Source organism: Natrix helvetica, assembly GCF_964273705.1.
Source record: "Natrix helvetica genome assembly, chromosome: 3".
Taxonomy (NCBI): Eukaryota; Metazoa; Chordata; class Lepidosauria; order Squamata; family Natricidae; genus Natrix; species Natrix helvetica.
Window position 1 is genome coordinate 122,478,964 of NC_138549.1, and position 19,326 is coordinate 122,498,289.

The following is a 19,326-nucleotide window of genomic DNA, read 5'->3' on the forward strand; positions in this document are numbered from 1 at the left end:
ATACCTACAATTTGGAAGACACCGCTTCATACTTCCTGACTTCCATTTTAGTCCTTTTATAGACTTACTACATCTTCAATTCCATACGTTGATTCATCACCTTCACTCCATCATACCACTTTTATTCAGATCTACTGCATCTTTCTACTTGCGGTTAGTTTTAAAAGCATACAACAGTCTTTCAAAGTATTAGTGCTCTCTTTGGGGTTAGTGCCCAAAAGTCTGGCAACTCTGTGCAAAGTTTGAGATAGACTGTTTTCCTGAACAAGAGCTTAAAGAAAGAAGGAAAGTGTGTGTATTTTCAAAAGCAGCAGCTGCTTTCTTGAGACTGAATCCCCCCCCCCACAAAATATGTTAGATTGCAGACTGACAAGTTATAATCCAATATAGTATATTCAGATAATGCCAACCTGGAAATGTTGAGTAGTACATTTATGGAACAGGAGCTGTTCACAATGATGGTTTCAGTCCGTTGAATAACCTCATAGGATCCCTAATGGGAGAGTTTCCGCAATACAGAGAGAAAATATCTGGCTAACAACTAACACAACCACAGCTGAACAAAGCCTAATTAGAAAAGGGAGCCCCAAACCCCATGGTTGTCTACCCATTTAACTCCCAGAAACATTGCCTTACTTGCTAGGGATGATCCTTTAATGTCATGCATTTAGCCTCAAGAGGGCGCACTTGTTCAGAGTTAGAAATGAGAGTAGACTTACGAGGCAGCTATATAGGTTCGGTTGCTGTGGGCTCTTATCAATCAGTACCCCAAACTGTTACTGAGGAATATGAAAAATAATGCAGACACCACAGCATTAATGTAGCATGTGCCTCTAGCCGTGTTCTGTTCAGACCATCTGGCTTGCTGGCACCAGGGCTAGAAGATATGTAGACCTGGCTGTGGAAAATGGTGCCAAACATTTCCAGATGCCTTTTGGGGAGGAGAGCTCCATATGTTTGTATTTGTAGAACATGATAGTTATAATATATACATGACCCCCCCCCCTCCTCCAAAGCTTTAGGCTTTGAGCCTAAAACTACTTATCTTTTCTGTAATGCCAGCGTAAAAGATTGCCTTGCCTAAATTGTAAAGTTGCAACATCATCATCTGTGTGGTCTATTGGACTTTTCTTTTCAGGAACTTTTCTTCATCTCGGGTGGCATCTATATCACAAGGGAGACTTAAGTCTTCTTTGATGCCAGTGTATTAAATTGCACAGACCTTCTATTGACCAGCATATCTTTCAGTGATGGGCAACCTTTTTGTCGTCGCATGCTGAAAGCGTGCGTATGCCCGCACCCATAATACAATGCGTGTGCGACATCACCCCGCTCCCTGCGCAAGCATGCGACCCCCTGCACTCCCCTTACCTCTATGCATGCACACACAACAGCCCCCCCCCCCGGTGCCCCATTTTGAGCCTAGTAAGCCACCCTGCAGCCTCCTGGGACCAAAAATGGGATGTAGGGGGGCTCGTTGCATCCCCCGCACTCCCACAAGCTCCCCCCCAAGCACACACATCTTCTGCATGCCCCCCACCCCCCACGCATGCATGGCAGAGACCCAAAAATCAGACGGCTGGCAGGAGGCATGCACACATGCATGGTGGAGCTGAGCTGGGGTGATGGATCACATGCCCGCAGAGCGGGATCTGCTTGCCACCTGCGGCACGCATGCCATAGATTCACCATGCTGGATATACATGATACAGAGTAGTTACTTAAACAACTGCATGTCTTCTATAGCATCTGCCCAGCCAATTTGATACTCCGGGATTGGCACACATTGGTCATTTAACCAATGTCATTTATTAGGATGCCTGAAGTGCAGTTCTCTGTAGCTGTGCCTCTGGCATCTTCACCCATGTCTTTGGCAAGGGAGAGAGTGAAACCGCTCACTTCATTCTACCTGGTCTGTTGTGCTTGCCATTTTTTATCTTTATGTTTTATTGATTTGATTGAGATTTCTTTGTTTGATTATTATGAGTTTCCTGGAGTCCTGGAGAGCTGGCTGTCAGTTAATCACCATCTCAGTCATTGTCATCATCATTGCCCAAATGGACGGAAGCAACCCAGATACAAAAACTCACGAGGTCACCTGCACATTTGTTTTTTGCACTAAACGGTCAAAAAAGAGATTTTTTTTTTTTAAAAGCACTCCAATTTAAGTCAACTCAGTTGCTCTTTAACAAAACTCAGAACCTAGGTAATATCTTACCTAGAGCTTAGAAGTGATATGGAAAATAGATTGTATGAAAATGAATGGAAGACAAAAGAGGCAAGAATTTGCATGCCACACCAACTGGCAACATGCTCTTTCATCCAGTGCAGCCCCCCCCCCCCCCTTACAGATTACTTCTTAATTTAAATCACCTGGCATTTGGGGAAAAAAAACCTCTTGGTCTAAGAGCACCATAAAAAGAGAACTAACCACTGAAAATACAAAGCTGAAAGTCCTGTAATCATTTGCAGGAATGACCCTGGGAGACAGGAGAAAGAGTAGCAGTCTAGACAAACATCATGCCAAAGGTATCCCAGTCCACAGAAGGAAATGGGGTGTGGGAAGTATTTCAGAAAAAAACCCTCCCTAGTTTGTTTTTTGTGGGGGGAGGGAATAAAGGAGGGAAGATTTGCAAAATTCGGTTACTGTAATCTTACAATACAGTAGGATTAGTTCATTTGGGTGTGCGTATTGTCTGGACTATCTAGAAAATTTCCCATTCATTATAGGAATTGTGAACTGGAGAATCCCCAGCAAAAATCTGCCTTGCCTGTATATGATGAAGACTTCATGCATATCTTTGAGAATATTTGTTGTGCAATACTGAACTGCACACAGGCTAGTCCTGTCATATGGGGGCCAACTTCTACTTCCAAATCTGAAAAAGCCATTTTCCTCTCTACATCCTGTTCTTTTGGTGTCTTCTCAGCTTCTTTTTAGAGAAAGAAACCAAGAAATTTCTAAGAATCTCTCTTACTCAATGGCTCTTCTGTTGTGTTTCATATGCCACAACTCAAACTCCTGATAAAGTACTCTGTAATTAAATTCTTGTTCCTCCTAATAGATTTAAGTAGGAGTGAGGGGGGGGGGCTTCCTCTTGCAAGGATCGATCTGCTTTCACTGATGAAAGAACTTAGAGTGGGAAAGACTTACTGCTTTTTCATTTCACCTTTTGGAAGAGAAGGAAGTAACGCTCTGCCTTAAGGACAATCTCCTGTGTGGAGTTTGATTAATTTCATTGTTAAATTGTTTTCTCCGTCTTCCAGCCCAGCCAATCATCTCTGTAAGCACTGTTCCTCAGTTCTTATTGATGGAATAATAATAGTTAATCCAAACAGAGCAGAGCTAAAGACAGAATGCCATGCGAAATACTCAGTGATCAGCTGTCACTGTCCAGGATGAGTGGACTGTTTTCAAGCTGCCTTTTGCATATCATTGTACAAGTTAAAAATTCTCCTCCACAGCAACTAGTGTTTTATTTTACATGAAGGAAAAATGACACTTATTTTCCTAGACAGACACGATGCTGCTGAAGCTTTTCAGTGTGTTCATTTCAAAGGCTCCGAACAATCGCCTTGCCTTTATCACTTGCGGCATCAAAATCTGACATCAGCATGTTTCATATTCAGCACTTAGAAGATCACTTTGCATGTATTATTTTGGGGGGAAAAAATCTTTTTTTCTATAGCTAATGATGAGGGCATAACAGCACCCTGGAAATGCTTCCCTTGAAATGCCTTTCAAAGGAAATATATTTATAACTCTCTTCGGCTGGTGGGGATTGAAATGTATTAAGCAATTAGCATTTTGAGAACGTGATACATATTTTGTTTTAAAGGATCCAAATGAGAGACTTTAGAGTGAGTATGAATTCCTATGGATTAGTTCAGCCTTGCCACAACTTAAGACTGCCTTCATCCATGATTCATTGCTTGTAAAGTCCTGGACAAATGTCAGGAGTTGCATGGCAAGACTTAGAAGAGCTATTGGCCTAGGTCAGTGTTTCTCAAACTTGGCGACTTTAAGCATAGCTGGCTGGGGGATTCTGGGAGTTGAAGTCCACAGGACTTAAAGTTGCCAAGTTTGAGAAACACTGGCCTAGGTGGATGTGCAAAATCAGGAGGAGTCAAACAGTGCTTCTTCCAATGAACACATTTTATTAAAAAACATAACTTTCATCAACTGCAGCCCAGTTCATTAGATGTTCAGAGTGGTCTGAAGGATGTAGGATCTAGAGATGGGAGAAGGGGAGACAGCTGAGTTGTGCAAATGCAGGTTACATGTAAGATAGACCAAAAGTACCTTCTCAATTAACATTGTTAACATACTAAAACCCCATTTTGTTGAGATTTTTGAGTTATCCTGAAACCTTTTGATGTATGGCTTTAGGTGTTCAGCAATCTCTTGCTCAGTGATGCTGTTAAAGTCATGTTTTTTCAAACAGTCATTTACATATCTGCAAAAGACTATCCTGGAATGTTGAAAGGCGTGTCCTGTCGTCCTTGTCCTTTCTTGCTGCTTGTGAGAATTTGCTTCAGGCTGAGTGGTTGCTTGCATACAAGCCTGCTACCCAATGTCTAAGAAAGAACAAGGTCATTGTCCAATATGGGCTGTAGTTTATTAATAGTACGAGTGATTTGAGTTGTAAGTGACAACTAGCGGTGTTCTGTTGTATTGCTTTTGTGGTCCTCTCTGATAATCAATCTGGCTCTGCTAATTTTCTATTGATCTTATTGGGTGAGTATCCTGAATATCCGGTTTTATTCATTCAATTCAGCATCTCTAACATGTGGGTTAGAATAAATGTGGTTGTAACACAGAGCCTGACTATAAGTGACAGATTTAGTGGTATGTTCTGGGTGGAAGTTGAAACATATGGAGATGGCTGGCAATCCATAGGTTCTCTGTATAACATGATATTTGTGTCCATTTTTTTGTGTAGATTTACTTCAAGAAAGTAGACTTGTTCTAAAGGTCTAGTCTGAGGTTGATTGTGGGATGAAAATTGTTGAAGTCATGATGTAGTTTGATGAGAGCTTTATTCCCTTGGGTCCAGATGAAAATGTCATCCATGAATCTCAAGTACTGTGTAAGAGAGGACTTTGGGCACAAGAGTTAAGAAAGCATGATTCCAAGCCAGCCATGAAGATGTTGGCTAACTTAGAACAATCCTGATCTTCTGCTACAAGAGATTAACATGGCTGTCCTTACAAGGCGGGTATGAAAAATTCAACAGGCAGATTGAAACAGAAGTACTTGCTCCTGTTTCACTGATAAGGCACATTTTATTCACATATTGTCAGGCAACTGGGAAAAAGAATAATTACAAATCCAATGGTAGATATTCAAATACATTGCTCCGTCTTTCATTAACTATTTTGAAACTTTACTGGTGATGCAAACAGTGGGATGATTTTGTTCAGATGATATTAAAATAGTTTTCCATTCTGAAGGTGAATTTTGTCTTGCCTCATATTCCAAAGCATCCCCAAAGGCATTCATTAACTTTCTTTAAAAAAAAACAACCTAAAATAAAACAACCTAAAAAGATACATTAACACACACCGCTTTTACAACAATGGGACATTTGGCAGGCCTCATTCTCCAGAAGAGATTATCAAGCCCAAAAATTGCATGCAAATTTCTCTCTCCCCAGACTATGTACTGTAAGCATTTGAAAAATTTGCACTATAGTCAATGGAGAAACCATAAAGGGTGAAGTTGTAGCTCAGAACTGAGCCCAAGTGCAATGTTTCCACCAGCTAAGCCAACTAGAAGGTAAGATATAGTATATCTTAGAGCAGTGGTAGGGACGCAGTGGCTCAGTGGCTAAGACACTGAGTTTGTCAATCAGAAGGTCGGCAGTTCGGCAGTTCGAATCCCTAGCGCTGCGTAACGGAGTGAGCTCCCGTTACTTGTCCCAGCTTCTGCCAACCTAGCAGTTCGAACACAAGTAAAAATGCAAGTAGGAAAATAGGAACCACCTTTGGTGGGAAGGTAACAGTGTTCCGTGTGCCTTTGGTGTTTATTCATGCTGGCTAAATGACCACGGAGATGTCTTTGGACAAAGCTGGCTCTTTGGCTTTGAAATGGAGATGAGCACCACCCCCTAGAGTCGGGAGCGACTAGCACATATGTGCGAGGGGAACCCTTACCTTTACCTTAGAGCAGTGGTTCCCAACCTTTCCGGGTCTGAGGACCACTGGTGGATGGCAATGGTAGGAGAGGGAGAGGATGGTTTCGTGCATGGAATCTAATCCTGTGCATGTGCAAATGGAGTTCTGTACATTTGCCCACCACTTGTGCTGGCCAGTTCCCAACAGGTTGCAGACTGGTACTGGTCCATATACCAGGGGTTGGGGAGCCCTGCCCTACAGTATAGTTACAAGCATTTAACATTTCAAAAAGCAAGTGCTCTATCTTCCCTTTGCTAGCCTCCCCCATTGATTTTATTATAAGTCTGTTACATATTAACCCAAAAGTGGTTTAACCCACCATTACAAGTGTATTTTTTCAACTGGCTCTCATCATTTGGGCAGCTGTATCAATCTGTGACACCATCACTGGTATTTCTGTAAGATGGGTGGTTTTGATTAAGTGGCAGACAGAACAGCATAGGAGATTGTACTTCCATTGCACATGCTACTGAAGTGAAGTATTTGCCTGACAGGTTCAACCATCTTTGTAGCATCCAGCTCATGTCACTGCCTATAAAGCTAAGAAATAACAGGATATTCTCTGTTGTGTCTGTCATTGGAGTTACAATATCTTTGGAGAAAGGCAATAATTAGTTTGAAAAATCCTAAGTAAAACTTTAATTTCCCTTTAATTACTTGTTACAACTTGCCCTCTGCTGTCAAATGTTTCAGATACGCTCATCACTTTTCTCAGGCTTTCTGTCACGGAAAAGGCACACCACAAATAGCTATAGACCAACTCCCAGATGATGGTGGAAATTAGTTTAGGGAAGCAAAGATATCTTGACCTCCTGTGATTTGTTTTTCCTGCAATGCCTTCCTTCCTTCCTTCTTTGTTTCTCGTTCTGCTTGATTCAAACAGAATTAAGATCTACTTCATACAACATGGGTTTCATTTCACTTTGGTTTGTAGCAAGCAATTAGTGAATCTACTTCTTTATGGAAAGTGCCTCAAACTTATAGAAGGGGGTGTGCTCATGATACATTATTGGGTCCACTCAAGACATGTATTTTTTTCCACCATAAGAGAATAATTCTACTACCCTATATTCAAAAAAATGTTTTATGTGACATAGCCCTGACAGCACCGTAAATTGACTAGCTAGTATGACAAGATTTCACTGGGATAGCCGGCTTTTCTAACACTGGAGGAATTTGCAGTATGACTTGAAAATGGAACTAAACCATCCTTCTAGTTATGGTGCCATTTATGGTGTGAAAAAGTTTGGATGGCACTAAAGGATATACTCCTTTAGAGCAGTACTCTACTCAGACCGTGCCCCCTATTAATATTTATATCACATTTTTCACATTTATATGTGAAAAAGTCTCCTCTCTTAATAATTTTCCTTGTTATCATCCTCTTATTTCACTAATTTTTTAATACTTGCTTCTGGCATAGATATGATAAAAGAAATTGTCACTGCAATCAAATTGTGTAGTATTCTTGCCTACAACCTTCCACAAGGAACCCACAATACTTGCACATCCCTCTGGCTAATATTTGTTAAATCACATGAACCTTTAACGAGCACAGCCTATGTTATATGACGCAAAACGGAAGCAGAAGTGAATCAACTGTCATCCACAAACCAATAGTAATGCATGGAAAGGATTCATTCCAGTGATGCACAGAAAGATTACAGTACAGTATTCATCTTACTTTAAAGAAATAGTTATTTTAGATCAATGTTTCTCAATGTTGACCACTTTAAGATGTGTGGACTTGAGAGAGGTGAGCTGATGTTGCGACGGCGATTGGTGGTGCTCCGAGATCGCAGTTGATATTTCTGCCACTGGATGGTCCATTCGGACCTAAACCATTCCGCAGAGACCGTGATTGAGAAGGGGACCTCTTGCTGATCTCAGGGATATCGCAAAGTCCCTGAAAGATCCAGGAATAGCCTTTTTTTCCGGCGACAGAAACACAGCTAATGAAGCTGCTGAAGTTGGGACAGCTCCGGAATGGAAAGAAAGCAGAAAGAGAAAGTGTGTTGAATTGGTGAGGAAATTTTATTATTAGAGGAAGAGACTACCCAAGAAAAAAATCTAAGTTAAGTTAAAATTGAAGAAAAAGACTGTAGGTGGTGAGATTGATCTGCATTGAACTTGGTGTGTGATCCAGTTTCTAAAATCTTTTTTTCACGGATGGAACTTTTGCAGGTGCTCCCTATTTTTTTAAACTGAATGGATTAATTTTTTCTTCTTTTTTTCACTTTGGCCATAACTATAGATTAAAATTATCCTTTTTAAAATAACGCTTGATTTGATTTATTGGATCGTTTTTTATCTCCACTTAAGGATTTTTTTTTCTTAAGTTTTGAATATAAAAAAGAAAATAAGAAGGATTAAAGAGGGTTGTAACAACAGGAGGAAAAGCAGTTATACTGCCACTTAGAGGCTGGAGGCTGGATAGATTATTTTTTCTTCTTTCTCTTTGATCACTTGAGATTCAAGGTTATTTCAGCTTGTTTACTGACAGTGATAGTAGGAAGTGCACAAGTTGTTTATACAGGTGCCTTTTAGAAGTTCTATCACTAGCTTTTGGAGAGAGGACAATATTTTGACTTGAAAGATAATAAATGAACCTGTTTGAAGTTTATTAAAATAGCCTTGAACCCTATAGTGGCAGTATCTGCAAAATTAAAAGAATGGCCCAGCAGGAAAAAGAAACTGTAACATTGCAAATGATTATGTTTGAAATTCCAAATTTATTAGTTGTGACAGAGAGAATTGAAAAGAGTTTGGAGAATATGGAATACAAAACAGAAAAAATTGGATGGAGAAACTGAGGATGTTTACCAAATGAAGAAAGTGGAGGATAGAGTTCAAAAGATGGAAGGAAAAAATGAGCAAAGAGATAAGAAAACTGTGAATATTGACAACAAGGTGATCATGGTTTGTAATGGCAAGAGCGGAATATGGAAAGAGGAGATGGATGGATTGGAACTCTACCCCAGACTTCAAAGCACAGAAGAAGAAAAGAGAGAAAAATTGATGGAGATCAGGAGAGAAATCTTGATAGAAGCACTAGTGATAACCAAAGATAAGCTGATGGAAAGAGCAGATATTGGGTTTCAAGCTTTTGTGAGATACGAAAGGAACAGCATGTTGCCAAGGGAGGTTTATATAAGATTTATTAAGAAAGTAACTAGAACATTAATGCTGTAAATGCAAGAGATATAAGACTGTACTATTGCTGGAGGGATACAGGTTGATGCAATGAAAATGTATAATAAAAATTAAGCTAAATTTAGTTTACTAGTAGTATGTATAAAATGAAGCGACAATAGCTATAGGTAAATAATGATTAATAACGATAACAATACATATAGATATATCAGTTTGATAATATGAAATTTTATATGAACAATACAGTATATGGAGATTATGAGAGGAGGTTTAAAAGCTTTATCTAGAATATGTTATAAAGATGTTTTGTGATTGGATGATTTTAGGATGATTTAATGGAATGTTATTATATAATCCTATTCTAGATTTTGAATATTATATATAAAAGGACGTAAAACAATTATAGTCAAATTAAGGTTGAGATATAATAATTGTGATATACATGAATATAGGTGAATTTAAAATATGCGATTTGATATGAAAAGCAGGTGGTGACTATGGAAGAGATGCATGGAAATACTGTAACCAACTGACGCACTTTCTACAATTTGTAATGGAAGATGGGTTTTTTTATTTTAATTTTTATGTTTGTTTGTCCTTGTTTAAAAACAAATAAAAATTGTTTTAAAAAAAGATGTGTGGACTTCAACTCCCAGAATTCCCCAGCCAGCACATGGTCATAGATTGCTGATTCTGGGAGATAGAAGTTGTTAAAGTTGCAGTTGTATGACAATCAAACTATCACTTGCCCACTAGCTAGCTTGTTCTTCCTCAGAGTTAGTGGTACAGATGTTTGTTCTAATATTCATATTCAAGAACGATCCAATTGCCAGTCCAACTAATATTTTGTCCCTTCCAATATATTTTTCTCTTCTGATGCCATTAATATAGCACAACATCCTTACATCTAATGCAAACAAGTTTCTCTTTATCCTATATCTTACCATTCTGAGGGCTACAATTACACATTCAGCGAAATGATCTGTGATGCCTATTTGATTGCTACTTTGAGTTTCAAAGAGAAGCAGTGTCTGATCAAATGATTCACAACTGTCTTTCGCATATGCACTGCTCTGATTCTAGGCTTTTAGACATTTCATCATGTAGCAGAAAACTCTGACAACAATATTGCTGAGATTGCTTCCTTGGGGAATGGACAGTCCCTCTGGCTTAGATGATGCAGACTTGCCATTATATTCTGATTTTTAGAATGAAATTATGGTAGATATCATATTTCTCCAGTCTCACGGAAATTGGAAATTAGATGAGGGCCCTTCAGCAATCCAACTGGCTTCTCCCCGGGGAAGCTCACTTCATTCAAAGGGTAGCTTTCACTGTATGGTTTCAGCCATCTTTTATCATGCAGGGGGTGGTATTGGAGCTATCCCTGGTCCTGATTGTCCTTTAGTGGGTTTCCACTTTAATTTAGTGTGCTATGCCTGATGCCCTTGAGTTGGTTCTACTTAATTTCTATTTAGACTTGACCTCTCTATTCAAACTGTACTTCTCTTTCCTAAAACTGACTCTGTCCTGCTTGTTTAGCTTTCTTTATGAACGTCTGATAATCAAAGGACATATGGACATACCTACACTGATGCACACACTTGAAGTGCCCATAATATTAACTAGCAAAGATTTGCAAACATTCAGAAAATAAATTAAAAAAACACCTTTATTTTCATAGGATTGCACTCAGCTACTGTGGCCTTTTGCCCATTTAGATTATATTTGGAATATATTGCTTATATTTGGAATACAATTTCCATCACTCAAAACAACAAGAGAATGTGAAGATTGAGCAGTGTGTGTGTGTGTGGGTGTCAGTTTCGGTAAGTTAGAGAAATAAGGTCACATGCAGCTGATTAACTTCACAAAAGACAGTCAGCCATGCCACAGCTTTAACCTAGCAGCAATGTGTGAACAGTAAAACACAGATAATTACTCTCATTCTCTAGTGACTGCACTTCACTCATTACTATTCTTGTAGCACCTGTCTGAGCAGGCTGCTTCCAGTCCTTTGTCATACAACATTGATTTACTAGCCATAGAGTCTCCTGTCTCTTTTTTACCCCAAGGTCTCCTCTGAACATCGATCAAAGGGAATTCCACAATACGATTCTCAACCATGGTCTGTCGGGAAGGCCTGTCCTTAAGTTCATCTGCCAATGCTAAAACAAGTGATCGGTTTGCGAAGTGAGCTCATTGCAGATGGATTGATGTCTTGTGACAAAATCTAGTCTTGTTATTTTTGGACTCAGTATTAATTCCTCATACCTATGGAAGTACACGTGTGGTTTGCTTTTCTCTCAGGGACAGATTTTGGTGCTATGTTTGCTAAAAATAAATGATTTCCCCATTGTTTATAGGTGGGAATCATAATAAAACGGATATGGTAAGAGCTAGAGTGGGATAAATAAAACTAAGAAAAAAAGGAAAGCATTCAGAGTATGGTCCCCAAGATAGAAAAAGGGGAAATTGTATACATGTCATGTCAACCCATTTGCTACCCATGGCTCTTATTCTGTCTAAATCAAATTTGTTAGAGCCCTGATTGTAGTCCAGAAACCTGTGGTCCAGAAAGTAGTGATTTACTGAAGATATGTGTTGAACTGGACCTGTGATGGCAAATCTATGGCACGCGTGCCACAGATGGCTTCCGGAGCCATTTCTGAGGGCACGTGAGGCATTGCCCTGTCAGCTCCAGCATGCATGTGTTTGCTGGCCAGATGATTTTTGGGCTTGATTTTTGCCTGTTTTTTGCCCTCCGGAGGCTTCCCTGAAGCCTGTGGAGGGTGAAAAACGGCCCAACACGCAAACCGGAAGTCCGGAGGCTTCAGTGAGGCCTGTGCGCATGCAGGGGTGAGGCAGGGGTGGTGTTGTGCACGCATGCGTGGGGGGAGGCCATTGAATTATGGGTATGGGCACACACGTGCATGACACCCCCCCTCCACACTCCCCTCACTTTTGACACGCCTCGACAAAAAGGTTAACCATCACTGAACTAGACAATACCTGCACACACCACAACACCTGTTGGAATCTAGTGAATTTTAGAGGCAGCATTTGGAGGCATGGTGGTGTCTTCCGCCAGGAATATTTCACTCCGGTCCATCTGTTTGCCTGCCCATTGCTATTCCTCAAAGGGGCAACCTTTCCCCCTGCTATCTCTGTCTCTGCAATCGTGTCACTGGGCTCAAAATAAATAGTTATTTTATAATCTTACATTTCTATCAGTCAGCTAATGGGGTTTCTCAAACAGTAATGCTGCAGGAGTTCTGTGCCATTAAGCTGTCTAATGCCATATTTCACAACTGACAGTGCTGTGCTCTCATCAGCATTGCTTACAGTGGCAGAATGGTAATCAAAACAGGTGGAGAGAGTTCCAGGCAGCCCAATGTGCAGAGTAGGCAGCGGGTTTTGGGAAAGTGAGCTGTGGCCAGCCACTTCAGGTTCCCATCATCTAGAGCAGGGGTAGTCAACCTTTTTATACCTCCCTCCCACTTTTGTATCTCTGTTAGCTGTAAAATTTTCTAACCGCCCACCGGTTCCACAATAATGGTGATTTATAAAGTAGGGAAGTAACTTTGCTTTATAAAATGTATAAAGCAGAGTTACAGCAAACCCCTACCGCCCACCATGAAAGCTGGAACGCCCACTAGTGGGCGGTAGGGACCAGGTTGACTACCACTGCTCTAGAAGCAAATATTCTGTCTCCATACATGAACGTTCACACAGATTTCTTCTTAAAAAGCCGCCGTTGACAACAGTTGTGATAACTTTTAGGAATAGGAATAGTTTCTTATTCAGAATTGTCAAACACCAGGATTTTGCAACCTTCCTAAGCAACACATGAACTTTTGTGATGCTTCCCACCCTCATTATTTCACTGGGTTTATATATATAAACTTAAAAAAAAAGAGGTAAAAGTTGCCCTGTCAGTTGTGTCCAACTCTAGGGCACGGTGCTTATCTCTGTTTCTTGGCCAAGGGAGCCAGAGTTGTCTGAAAGCAATTTCCATGGTCATGTGGCCATAGCTATATGACAAAGATGCACAGAATGTTGTTACCTTCCCACCAAAGTGGTACTTATACATCTACTTGCATTTGCATGCTTTTGAACTGCTAACTGGGCAGGAGTTTTTTTTTTTACATCACCTAAAATCTGCAAATTCAGCGCATCTTCTCAAACCTATCTTAAATTAAAAGGTAGTCCTCCTTTAATGACCGCAATTGGGACCATAATCTTGGTTGCTGAGTGAAGCAGTCATGAAGCAAGGTATCACATCATTGGCGGGTTCCTACCATTTCGGACCAGTTTGGCTGAATCAGTAGTAGTTTGGTGGCCTGGGTTGCTGGAACCGGCAGCGACCCAGGCCTGCCACGCCCCCAAACCGGTTCTCCCAGCAGCACCATCTTTTTTTTTGCTTCTGCGCATCTGCAGAGCAATTTTTGTTACATTATGGTCAAATACACACATGCGCAGAGCAAAATTGTGCACGCACCGAATGGGCAGCAATGCCGGCAGCAGCCCACCCCTGTATCACATGACAGCTTCTCTCACTCCTAACTTTCCCAGTTGTGGTCATTAAATGATTGTGTGGTGGCTAGGTGTAGTTCAGTGCAGGGGTGGGTTCTGGCCAACTTTACTGCTGGTTCACTCGTGCCTGCACTTTGCACGTGCATGCGCAGTTCAATTAAAATTGTTCCGGGCATGCGCAGAAGTAAAAAAACAAGATGGCAGTGATGGAGGTGACCGGGGAATTGGTTCGGGGGCCTGGCAGGTGTGGGTTGCTGGAACCGGCAGCGACTCACACCTGCCACGCCTCCGAACCAATTCCCCGGTCACCTCCATCACTGGTAGTGGTATGGCGGCTTGGGTCGCTACCAGTAGGAACCCACCTCTGGTTCAGTGGTACCGGGGAGGGAGTTCAGGAAGGCCTGGTGCAGATCACATATGAGTTGGGAAGATGCTGCTGCTGCAGCCCAGGACTCTTCAACCCGGTCCTGCACCACCAGCCCTCCCCCTCCCTCAGCCAGGCACAGGCGCTTCAGCCTTTTCCTAACCCACCAAATCTGAGAGCCTCCGGCCTGTTCCTCACCCTACTAGGCCTGGGAGGCTTTGGGCTGCTTGCCCTGTTCCCTACCCCCACCCCACCCCCCAGCAAGCACAGAGTGACTCCCATACCTTCTCTGGCAGCTGAAATCCAAGCAGACACAAAATCCTTCTCTTCCTACATCTCCAAGGGCATGAAGAGGCAGGAAGAAAATGAATTCAGTTGTGAATCTGCTTGCATGGAGCTGTAATCCTTCCATGGAGTTCTTTTAGCCAGCTCCCAAACATGAGAAGGAATTCTTTTGGTAGGTGGCAGCAGCTTGCAACCTTCCCTGCCAACTTCCCTATTGACTTTCTGGGAAAGCTGACAGAGAAAATTGCAAATGGTGATCAGATAAACACAGGGTGCTTGCAACTGGTCGTAAATGCGAATCAGTCCCAAGCATCCAGATGGGATAGGTGACCATGGATGTATGGTGTGATGTTTTGAAATGATCAGAAGTGCTTTGCAGGTTGTAAAGCACTTTTTCTATGACTATTGTGATTTTGAACACTGTGATTAAGGGAATGATTGTTAAGCAAAGACTAGGGCTAGCAAACAATCCCGCATTGCAAATGCCAGAAATATTCAAGCCAAGGAGGAGAAAACCAGCCAACAATTTACACATTTATTTACATTTGTAGATAAACATTTTGAAATAATGGCTATGATTTTGGTAGAAATTCAATACTTTTTGCTGTTGGTGTGGGAAACTGGGAGTTTTTCTTAACGTACCTGTAGAAAGTTAGCATCCACCCATCTCCTAGAAGAATGAAATATTTTAGGAAATATTAAAAAGGCAGAATATTCCCCCTAAAAGATAAATAGAAATCTTAAAACAGAAACTTGGCCCCAACTCTCTGCCCCAGCAGATATTTTGGTTATCTACAAGATAAAAGACTGGGCCAGCTTATCTACAAAACAATAGACCTTCACCCTCAGGACATAATAGGATTAGCTCTTTACCCATCTAGCAATAGAACTCACCACAGGCACCTGGGGAGATTGCATCACCCATCAGGGTTCAACCAAGCCTGGGACACAAGGCAGCCTACAAAGTTACTCCCCATGGGAGTCTGACAACCAATCAGAATACATTTCTTTCACAGGAATAGGTAGCAAGTTCAAAGTCCAAGAGAGGGTATAAATCAATCAATCAATCCCTCTCTTCCCCCCTCTCTCAATCATGTAGTCCTGTCCACCATTAAACCATCCTTCCAAACAGCTTCCATGTTTCCAGTGTCTTTCTCCTCACTTGGAACTGAACCCCAGATCAGGGGTGGGTTCCTGCCAGTTCTAACCTCTTCTATAGAAGAGGTTCCACAAATCTACAGTGCTGTTTAGACCCGGTTCCAGCTCCCTCCCCCTGCCCATCCGCACATCATCAAGATGAAGAGCGAGAGGAGGAATTCTGGGAGTTGAAGTCCACAAGTCTTAAAGGTGTCAAGTTTGAACACCCCTGGTTTTTTTTTCCCTAAAGGGTTAGGGGTGCAAGGGTTTTGTAACTTGACAGCTTTAAGACTTGCGTGGTTCAAATGCCAGAGTTTCTGAGCCAACATTTTGGTTGATAAGGGCCAAGCCACTCCCACTTGGTCACATGGCTGGCAAGTCACTCCCACCCGGTCACATGGCTGGCAAGCCACTCCCACAAAGCAGGCCGCACCTACAGAAGAGATTCTAAAAAATTTTGAAACCCACCACTGACCCAGATGGACATTCCTTCCAACATACCCAAACATGACATGGGCAAAAAAAATCTCTCCTTTTTTTTGGTGCTGTGACCTCCCTCGTTATGTTCAAATCCATACCAGAGGCAATCATAAGTCGTGCTTAGCTGCTTCAGTCTTAAAGCAATATTGTTTCTCTTACCCAATACAATCTGACATGCTTTATAAACCATTCTGATGCTGATGCAGGCAGATTACTCCTATAATACAAATTGCCCCAGATCCTATGGGATATTTTAGGTTGGTGCAGCATATCCTGGGGATCACCCTCCAGGATCTTTCTGGTTTGGGCAGTAAGAGTCCATTTCTTTTGCATTGGACTTCCCCTTTGTACCCATCACTCCCTGAGCCAAATCCCACATTAGAGACCTGGATCAGCCTAACAGCAGTTTGAGGGAGGTTGCACAGTTAAGTTAAAGATAGAAAATACGTCTGTTTCATCATAGCACATCCCCTCCATGCCTGCGACCTGCTGTCTAAGCTGCTTTGGAACATGGGTTTACTGTTTTTCCGGAATAGCACTAAACCCTTGGAATCCATCCAAGCAAAACACTTATGCAAACTCAAAGTGATTTTTGATCCTAAGGGGTGTGTTGAATCTGCATCTGTAGCCATGTGGCAAAACTCATCTCTGCCCAGCCCCATTCCACTGAAAGAAAGTGATTGATGGATGTTTTCTGGCTGGCTGGTGACATTTGATGGGGAGTATAAATAAAGGAAATAAAGTTGAGGAAATCCACTAATCCATTGATGCGGCCTGTATACTCACTGAACCTCATACCAGTAGGACCAGCAAAACTTGATTTAGGTTTTTTTGCAGACTTAGGGCTGGGGTTTGGCTGTGAGGATGAGTACTGTGACTTGGGCACTTACCTGTTCAGTCTGCCCAGGTGGTATTATTCAGTGGGCAGCTTTGAGGGCCCTCCATCCCTTCCTTGTTTCAGAACCCCCCCCCCCCTTCAAACACAAGAACTAGAAGGAAGTAACTCAACAGTGGAAGGATCTTTTGATGGCTTTCAGACGGAGGACTGAAAAGCTAGCCACTCTACTTCCTACCCATTATGTGCTAATCATGAGTCTCCTTTGCACAGTTTAGGTTGTCTGTCTCTGTTAGTGTAGTAGAGGTTACTTCTAGCACAGATCAGTTTTTACATTTATTCCACAGACTGATTAATTTTTTCCTTTTAAAAAATTAAAGTGCCCTGACAATGTATCTGTTCAGGCTCTTCCCACACTAAATATTCATTGCATGAACACAAAGGCAGGAGTGTGGGATGTAGAGAAAGAATCTCACGCTAAGATGCAAAGATGCTATGTAGAGTAGACTATTCTGCCAGCAGTGAGATTGCTATCACTCCTGCTGGGGCCTCAAAGCCCGGGAGAAGTGAAGAACTAACCATGCATGTTGCTAAATAGTTTTTTAATGACAGTTGCACTTGTGGTGGGCTAAGGCTCATAGCAACTACAGAGTGAAAAGACACCATTTTCATCCACTGACATGCGGCTGAGAAAAATTCATTCTCCAGAGTGGTATATTTTGAAAAAGTTCTCCATTCATATCCATGGCATAACTAAATTACCAGAAATCCTTCTACACTGCTTTTCAAACACTGCAGCACTACCGTGTTTCACCGAAAATAAGACAGGGTCTTATTTTCTTTTGACTTCCAAAATAAGCGCTTGGCCTTATTTTCGGGGAGGTCTTATTATTTTTGAGATGCAGGAGGCGGCGTTACCTCATGGCTGCTGCTCTGTTGCAATATTTTTGGGGAGGGCTTATTTTCGGGGAAGGTCTTATTTTCAGGGAAACAGAATAGACAATGTACAATATTAAAGTAACTATTACATAAGTTAAAATAAAGATCATTTAAATCTTACTATTTATTATATTGATACAAAACAAATCAGCTGGCCATGAGTAAGACAGGACTATAATAAGGAAAAGTCATCCATCCAGATAAATAAAAGCATGTACCTCAATAGAAATAAGGTGACGATATCTGCTTTCTTCTTTTGAGAGAAATATTCTGCATTCTGGATTTCCCAATAAAGAAGCCCAGTGAATATCCAAAAAGGTGCAAACATGAACAGGAGAACATTTTTCAAGGTTTGCAGGAGTCAGGGTTGTTAGTTAGGTTGAAAGTTACTCTTTGGGTAAGACATTATCTGCTTTATGGTGTAATTAGTTAATACAATTGATCAGCAGCTAGTACAGAACTGTAACAAAGCTGAGGTTAGACTGAACACACAGCAACGTAGTAGATACATCTTGCAAAGCTATTGTACTTATACCATGTATGAAATCAGCATTATCTAGTATGTATTACATATTTAATATGTAAGGTTACCAGTACATAAACTATTGTAGCTAAGTCTTCCCTGTCCAGAAATAACTTTAAAATATCACCCTAAATTGCAGAAGAGCAGGAATTTGCCTTAATTTGCCTTCCTTATGGCAGAGAGGGTTAAATAGTTCTTCCATCCATGGCAATTCGATTACTTTTTTTTTCTCACAAGGTCATTGTTTTATATGCTTTTTTTTTAAAAAAAGGCCTTACACATTAAATGCAAACAACCATTTAAAATCATGGTGTTTATGGGGTGACTGGGATTAAAGCCTTTAGGATATCTAGTTCCTGTTATTGACAGGTAGGAAAAGACAATCCAAAGCTATAAAGGCAGAATTATACAGGGAAAATAGGATGGAAACAGTAGAAGCACAGGAAAGCTCAACAGAATGAAAGATTGCATGAATCAACCACACATTAACAACTTTAGTATCCATGAATTAAAATGGATTGGAATTTAACCCTTTCAGTCAGAAGATCATACTATTTACAAACAAAACAAAGGCCAAACAAGGAATGGGAGTCAGAAAGGAAATAACAAAGACAGTACTTGGATAGAGATGCATTCAGTGACCACATCATACCAATTAGAAAATCCTTTAATATGATGACTACTTAAATTAATATTCCCTCTATTGATACAAAAGAAGAAGAAATTGGCAGGTTTTTATGGTCAACTTTAATCTGAAGGTGACAGAACATATACAGAAGACATGCTGTGTGCATGACTAGAGGCTGAAATTTTTAAGTTGGAAGAAGTAAGGAGGAAAGATAGTTGTATGGCCTAGGAAACAGAAATGAAATGGGAGAAAGATTTATCAAATCCTGC